The sequence below is a fragment of the Meriones unguiculatus genome, chromosome 18 (assembly GCF_030254825.1).
Source record: "Meriones unguiculatus strain TT.TT164.6M chromosome 18, Bangor_MerUng_6.1, whole genome shotgun sequence".
Taxonomy (NCBI): Eukaryota; Metazoa; Chordata; class Mammalia; order Rodentia; family Muridae; genus Meriones; species Meriones unguiculatus.
The window spans coordinates 3,581,917-3,590,530 of record NC_083365.1 but is presented as its reverse complement, the minus strand read 5'-3'; the positions used below and the strand labels follow the sequence as shown (position 1 = coordinate 3,590,530).

At 33.8% G+C, this 8,614-nt stretch overlaps 1 pseudogene; it reads left to right on the top strand.

The window, feature by feature from the left end:
• The first annotated feature begins 236 nt into the window (after positions 1-236).
• LOC110543561 (olfactory receptor 4C11-like) lies at positions 237-2,889 on the top strand (annotated as a pseudogene).
• Positions 2,890-8,614: the final 5,725 nt, after the last annotated feature.

Here is an 8,614-nt window from a genome sequence, read left to right as displayed (position 1 = left end):
TTCATGTCAGCATGTGTACCATTATTTGTACATGTTACTATTTTAAAAGTATCACATTTCGACAAGATTGACCTCAAACTTACATCCTTTTGCCATGGCATCACAAGTGCTAGAATTACAAGTAGGTACCACTTCATCTATTTTCTAGAGTATCCATTTGCCTGTAATTTATATGAATAAATATTTTAATACTTTTGTATACTGTACAAATATGTTTACTATCTAAACTATCCACAATGATAAAGGTAAATTCATATATGTAAAATATTTATTTTAGTTTATTCAACACTAAACTGTTCTTGTTTGCTAAGAGACTTGACAAAGAGTGCTGTTGGAGTATATCCAACAAAGTAAGTGAACCTTCAGTCAATGTCCACCAGGTAACTGTGTATGAAGTATTTAAAGCATACTCCGTTTCAGATCCATCCTCACAGTTGATTCCTCTAATATTTCTAGATTTCCATTTTTTTTTCTTAAAGAGCCACAAAGCTTCCTATCTAGCACTGAATATCCATGACAGCCCAGTGACATGCCGATGTGACCAACAATCTAATAAGGTAAGTTTTCATAGGTTTATGTTAATTCAGAACTACTTTCACGACTTTCAAGGTCTTTCTAACCTTTGTTGCTGTTTAACAAGCTGCAGACATTGTTCCTGGGAGCTGCAATATCTAGGGTAAATGATTCTCTGTTTTCTTTTCTTTCTTTCATTCAGATATTACAGCCTTATTTACACATCACAGACCTGACTTTTGATCTCACATCACAAACAAATGTGACTGACTTCTTTACATATTTTTAACCACCATTGTTTAAAACACATTGTCTTAAAGCATTGTTACAGTAATCCCTTTAGCTGGAATCTGAACATATGGATGAAATTTCATATTTTGTATATTTCTACACAACAAAAAATTATCTCTTTTAAAATTGGCTCATGTGTATGTTTGATAAATACATTTACTATTTTTGATAACTTTGGTTTTGATTGTCTACCATTAGAATATACATGTTATAAGTTAATTAAAATATTATCTAGTATTCAAATAATCATAGGTATATATAAATACTTATATGTGTGTGTCAGTATATGAAATCCTTCATAATGAGCATAATATGAATTCCATCAAAATTTCAGTAATGAATTGAAATAGCATTGTCTCCTTAAATCTGAAAATTAAGGAAACTTAACCCTGAAGATTCAAATATGTGTTTCTGATAAAAAATTCTCGAAGTAATAACACTTATAAAAGTTTAAGACCTATTAAAGCAGAATAGATTAAATTTGGAAAAGTAATTAAGTCATTCTCACTCTGGACTATGCAGACAGGGCTGTTCTTCAAAGATTTACATTCATTATTTCTCATTTGTCAGTTTCACATATTTAAATAATCACTATCTGAATGTTCAAAATATATAGCATGTCTTCTTGTGTAGCTACAGGGTTCAAACAAAATGAAAGTATATAAACATAAGAAATATTTTTAATGTTTTCAATAAACTAAACATGAGTAGATTGTGCATAAAACTAACAAGCACATTTCATTCAGATAGTTACTACTCCTATTACATCTCCAAAAAAATTGGCTCTTTGATTATTTGAATGTGCTGTATGTTTAGTAAGTATTAAATTACTATTTCAGAACAAAATAAGCTGAGAAAATGCCAGGTGATACCTCACTGGAAAGGTCTTATGGAACTTCCAGTTTAGCTTGCATTATACTTTCCATTTCTCTTTTTCAGATTAATTCCTCCCATGGTCTGACACAATACAGAAGAACAGCAGTGTCACTGAGTTTATAATGTTAGGGTTGACACAGGATCCCCTGAAGCAGAAAATGGTGTATATAATCTTCTTAACTTTCTATATGGGGACTGTGGTAGGGAATGCACTTATTATTGAAACGATCAAGTGCAGCCGGACACTTGGGAGTCCCATGTACTTCTTTCTGTTCTACTTGTTGTTTGCTGATTCCTGCTTCTCAACATCCACAGCCCCAAGACTCATTGTGGATGCCCTCTCTAAAAGAACATCATTTCTTACAATGAATGCATGACACATACACATTTGATTTAAAAAAAAAAAAGCTATTTATCACAACTGTTAAAGCTCCTGTATAACAGTTACCCGTTGTTTTCTTCCTTTAATATCCAGTTCCAGCAAAATATTCAGCTTTCTCATCATTGTTTACCAAGTGTGTATCAAGATGACACTCTCCTTTCATTTTCTAGTTTATGTTTAAAGAATTTCTTCAAACAAGTCTTTGCTCTCAATTTATTTGGCTGCACGGAGATATTTGTCCTCATTCTCATGGCTGTTGACCACTACGTTGCCATTTGTAAACCCTTGCGTTACCCAGTCTTCATGATCTGGCAGGTCTGTGTCGTCTTGATTGTTCTTGCCTAGATAGGTTCTTTCATTCATTCCACTGCTCAGATTGTTTTGGCCTTGAGACTGCCCTTCTGTGGGCCCAATTTGATTGACCATTATTGCTGTGACTTGCAGCCCTTGCTGAAACTTGCCTGTATGGACACATATATGATAAATCTGCTGTTAGTGTCTAACAGTGGTGCAATTTGCTCGACCAGTTTTATAATTTTAATTATCTCCTATTTTGTCATCTTATACTCTCTGTGAAACTATAGTGCAGAAGGGAGGAAAAAAGCACTCTGTTCCTGCACTTCTCATATAATAGTAGTTATCTTGTTCTTTGGGTCCTGCATATTCATATATGCACGGCCACCACCTACTTTTCCCATGGACAGATGGTAGCAGTATTTTATACCATTGGAACACCCTTTCTAAACCCAATAATTTATACATTAAGAAATGCAGAAGTAAAAACTGCCATGAAAAAGTTATGGCATGTTAAAATTATGACTGAATAAATCCAGATATCAGATATCATAACTGAACATTGCAGATATAAGATACAGCTGAGTTCTTAATAATCTTGATTAAATTAATAAAAAGATAAAAAAATGATTGAAAAAAATTACATTTCTCTCTCATTTTCTAAATATAAACTAAGAAATGTTGATTGAGATAATTATGTAGAAAATAAAGGTTTAAATCGATTATACAAAATCAGACACATACTCCAGTATTGTCACTAGTCAGGAAAGGCATTTTGAAAAGATTACTGCATTTTTTCTGAAAAACACCAAAGATTGACTTGGCTGCACGCTTCAATTACCAGAGAAATAAAAAAAGAAGTATTCAAAATCAAAGTGTCATTTCTATCCATGCTTTATGTAGCTACAGAAGACAAGCATTTATTCTATAAAGTAGAACTCATTAGGAATCTATTCAATAAAATATGTGTTTAAGAATTACATATCCTAAAATAATACTCCTAATTAATGGCTCTAATAAATTTCTAGGCATAGTATTTTGTGTCATTATTAAACATAGTGTAGGTTAATCCATAAATTAATGTATGCATTAATAATCTTTCTACTAAATTCTTCTTTCTAAGCAGGCAGTCACCAACTTTTAAAAGTTGCCACACCTTTGCACAAAAGACTAGTGTATTCTATTTCTGTTTTTTTTTTTTGTTTGTTTGTTTTGTTTGTTTGTTTTGGTTGTTTAGTTGGTTAGTTTGCTCACTTGTTTTCTGGTAATATCCTAGTAACTTCTCTCAAATCTTATGCCTGCACCTTCCCCACCCTAAGTTTAAATTTGACAATGTTTCCTGGAAACTACACTACAGCCATATACAAACATACACATTTGATTTAAAAAAAAAAAAGCTATTTATCACAACTGTTAAAGCTCCTGTATAACAGTTATCCATTGTTTTCTTCCTTTAATATCCAGTTCCAGCAAAATATTCAGCTTTCTCATCATTGTTTACCAAGTGTGTATCAAGATGACACTCTCCTTTCGTTTTCTAGTTTATGTTTAAAGAATTTCTTCAAAAAAGATGCTATTCTTGTGAAACTCTAAGCTTAGTGAAAAAGAAGTGAAATCATCATAGGCATTCATGAAATACCATTCTTTCTCTCATTAGCAAGTTGGGAGAACTTACTCCTCCTGCCATGATCCACATTCTCTCTTCCTTTTGTTTCAATGGAGAATTTGTGTTAGAATTGCTAATAAAATCTCCACAACCTTTGCTGAAGGTGTTTATCAGCTGAAGGAGTTCTCTGGTTGAATTTTGGGAGTCGCTCATATATACTAAAATATCATCTGCAAATAGTGATACTTTGACATCTTCCTTTCTGATTTGTATACCCTTGATCTCCTTTAGATGTCTTATTGTTCTAGCTAGGACTTCAACAACTATGATGAAGAGATACCTAGAGAGTGGGCAGCATTACCTTGCCCCTCAGTTCAGTAGGATTGATTTAAGTTTCTCTCCCTTTAGTTTGATGTTGGCTATAGGTGTGTTGTATATTGTCTCTACTATGTTTAGGAATGTGCCTTGTATCCCTGATCTCTCCAGAACTTTATACATGAATGAGTGTTGGATATAGTCAAACACTTTTTCAGCATCTAAGGAGATGATCCTGTGGTTTTTCTCCTTCAGTTTGTTTATATGGTGGATTACATTGATGGATTTTCGTATATTGAAATATTCCTGCATGCCTGGGATGAAGCTTACTTGGTCATAATGGATGATAATTTTTATGTGTTTTTTAATTTTGTTTTTCAGTATTTTATTAAGTATTTTTACATCAATGTTCATAAGAGAGATAGGCCTGAAGTTTTCTCTTCTTGTTGGGTCTTTGTGTGGTTTAGGTATCAAGGTGACTATGGCTTATTAGAATGAGTTTGGTAATATTCCTTCCTTTTCTATTTTGTGGAATAGTTTAAAGAGAATTGGAGTTAGTTCTTCTTTGAAGGTCTGGTAGAATTCTGCTCTGAAACCATCTGGCCCTGGGCTTGCTTTTTTTTTTTTTTTTTTTTTTGTACAAAGAGTTTTGATAACAGCTTCTATTTTGTTGGGAGTTATAGGATTATTCAGTCTATTTACCTGACCTTGATGTAATTTTGGTAAATGGAATCTATCAAAAAAATTGTCCAGAGGAAGACAAAGCAGATAGTCCTGATAAAACCTGATAGAGTAAGGTCAGAGGTAAGGGGAGGATGACCTCCCTATCAGTGGACTTGGAGAGGGGCATGGGAGAAAAATGAAGAAGGGTGGATCAGATTGGGAGGGAATGAGAGTGGGAGCTTCAGCTGGGATACAATGTGAATAAACTATAATTAATAAAAAAATTAAAAAATAATATAATGTCAAAAGCAAAAGGCAAACAAAAACAAAAACTATAGCCAAAATTTTCTGCGTTAAATTACAAGTCTTTTTATAGATTCTTTTTTTATACTTGTGACAGAGTTGCTAATAATTTTGTATATTGATATCACTTAGATAATTTTTATAATGAGATACATTGAGTAGAAAAACATTTTTTCTTAAATAAAAATGTCTACACCCACAGCGTACAGAAAAAAAATAGTTTATGTCCCACAGTTGAGTTAGTACTGAGTTATAATGTGAACTTTAATATTTGTTTATTTTCTTGTAGTAAATTACATGTCAACTTGAGTGGTGGCAGATTCCAGTTTATCTAACTCTTGTTCTTCACTAACCAACACTAACCAAGTGTTACAAATTCCAACCACATCTCCATAGAAGACCACACTTTTGCCAAATTAAATAAAGCAATATAAGATATTTGCATATTCATTACTTTTTGTTCCTGAGACATAAAAAGTTCAGTGTTTTCAAAAGTTTCCAAAAGTTGTTGCATCTATCACAGGGGGTGGTGGGCAAATAATTAATAAACAGTGGGAATATAAGTCCATCTGTGTTTCATTTGTTACAAAACATCTATGCACATCCAGACGTACACACACCCAAGTCCTCGGAAACATAATACAAGCTGATATTTGCAGAATGAAAAAGATTAGACAAAAGGTCAATTAAGCAACTTCCCTAGGGTCTTCTTTGTTCCTTAGCTTCCTTAGGAGTATAGATATTAGTATGTTTATCCTATATAATATAGCTAATATCACTTATAAGTGAGTATATGCCATGTGTGTCTTTCTGATTCTGGGTTACCTCACTCAAGATGATCTTTTCTAGATCCCACCATTTGGCTGCAAATTTCATGATTTCCTTGTTTTTATCTGCTGAGTAGTATTCCATAGTGTAAATGTACCACAATTTCTGTATCTATGACTATGAAGGGAGAGGACCTAAAACCCCAGCACAGATATTGCCCATAGACTCAGTCTCCAAGTGAGGTCCTTAGTAAGGGGAGCAGAGACTTTTCCAGGCATGAACTCAGTGGCTGGCTCTCTGTTCACTGCCCGTTGCAGGGTGTAGCCTTGCCAGGCTGCAGAGGAAGACAATGCAGCCAGTCCTGATGAGACCTGATAGGCTAGCATCAAAGAGAAGGGGAGGAGGACCTCCTTTATCAATGTACTATATGAGGAGCATCAGCATGGGGAAGGAGAGTGGGACTGAGAGGAGACAGGGAGGGGGCCACAGCCAGGAAACAAATTGAATAAAGCATAATAAATGATAATAAGAAAAAAGAAAAAAGTCAGTAAAGAAAACAGTATTTGAGAATAGAATAAGAAGGTGTGTGGTGGTGAAAATTAGAAAATCTTCTGAATTTCTAAATTATTAGTCATTAATTTAAAACAGAAAATAAATTGTTATATTTAAAATTCTTTGACAATATACCCACCTGAAAGATAGTTTTGTAGTGATTATACAACTTCATAAATGCTTGAGAGAAAAATCCAAGCATCCCAATTATCTTTGTTGTATTTCAATAATTTGTACTTCATTGTACCCAAAGTTATTTTAAAAATCACATCTGTGATTCACTCAAAGTGAGTTAGTCCGCTATATTAAATTTTTTTCAGATGAAAAAATCAAAAAGAAAAGTAAAATAATTACTTGAGATTGTTTTCTTAGTTAGTTACAGACTTACAAAGGGTTTTCCTTTGATTGTCTTAGTATCTGGGATTGAATCTGGGACTTCAGACATGCCAGCTCAGACATGCCTCAGTGCAGCCCCAGAACCAGGTGCTGAAATAATTTATGTTTTTCTAACCAGAAACCTTTTTTAAAAAAAAATATTTTTCAAAGATTCTAAGAACAGAGCAAACTTGAAAATTTGCTGTAATGCTTATTAATTGCATTTATTTTAACTTTAAGGTGGTGTCTAAAGTCTAAGATGAGACTGTGAAGCAGTAATAAACCTTTTTATTATGAATGAGGTGCTGTCATAACTACAGGTACAATTATTTTTGTAGCTTTCTAATCAGTCAATAGAGATCTTAATATTGGTCTAACCATTATAACTCTTCTTTTAAAAATATATGAAAAATTAAGATTCATTTCTCACTCTAACAAGTGAATTAAAAGTGAAAGTGTTTCCTGTTGTGCTGGTTTGTCATGAGTAGTAAAGAAGATGAAATATAAAGAAGAATTTTTAAATGGAAACTTAATATGTGACATTTTTTATAAATTAGGACTTTCAAAATAGAATCAAGTAAATTTTATATGTTTTGTTAATAGTTCCTGTTATTGTATATCAATAGAATAATATTTTTAAAACTCAAAAGATCTCATCAGGACTGGCTTCAATGTCCTCCTCTGTGGCCTGGCCAAGGCTGCTCCTCCCTCGGGGGTGGGGGATGGTCAAAGAGTTAGCCACTGAGTTCATGGAACCCACTTGGATACTGGATACTGAGCTGCCATAGGCTATATCTGATCAGGGGTTCTAGGTTTTATCAGCCAGTCCTGATGAGACCTGATAAGCTAGGGTCAGATGGAAAGGGAGCAGGACCTCCCTTATCAGTGGACTTAGAGAGGGGCATGTGCGGAGATGAGGGAGGGAGGATGGGATTGGGAGGGAATATAGGAGGGAGCTACAGCTGGGATAAAAAGTGAATAAAATGTAATTAATGTAAAAAATAAAAAATTTAATTAAAAAACAAAAAAAAAATCAAAAGATTTCATTGTAGTTAGAAAGAATGTTAAACCAAAAATACTACCCTGAAGAGAATGACACCCAACCAAGAACAATGCATGGAGAGGACCCCGGCTCACATATAGCCCATAGACTTAGTCTCCAAGTGGGGTCCCTAGTAAGGGGAACAGGGACTTTCTATGGCATGAGCTCTGCTTGTTTTGTTGTTGTTATTGTTTTGATACAACAGAGTAGTTGCACATATAAACTCATGGCATTTATAACAGTATACACAAGATTTCTATAAGTCTATATGAGACAAAATTTCAGCATAGTTGGGTATGAAGCCCACCCCCAGCTGAGGAGGTTTTAGCAACCTGGTACTTGATTGCAAAAGGAGAGTAAGTTTTCTTCAAGGGTACCACACTTGTTAAGTCAACTATGTTCTACCACAGAACTCCTAAGCAAGAATATTTAGGTAGCAGAGGTTGGACTTGATGTTTTTTGTTTGGCTGATTTTTTGCTTGTTGTTTGTTTGCTTTTTAAGAAATGAAGTTGATTTTGTGAGGAGATGGGGTGGATCTTGGAAGAAGCAGAAGGAGGAGGGAGAAATATAATCAAAATATATCAGGTGAAATTCTCCAAAAATTAATATAAAATATTTCAAACACAAAACAAC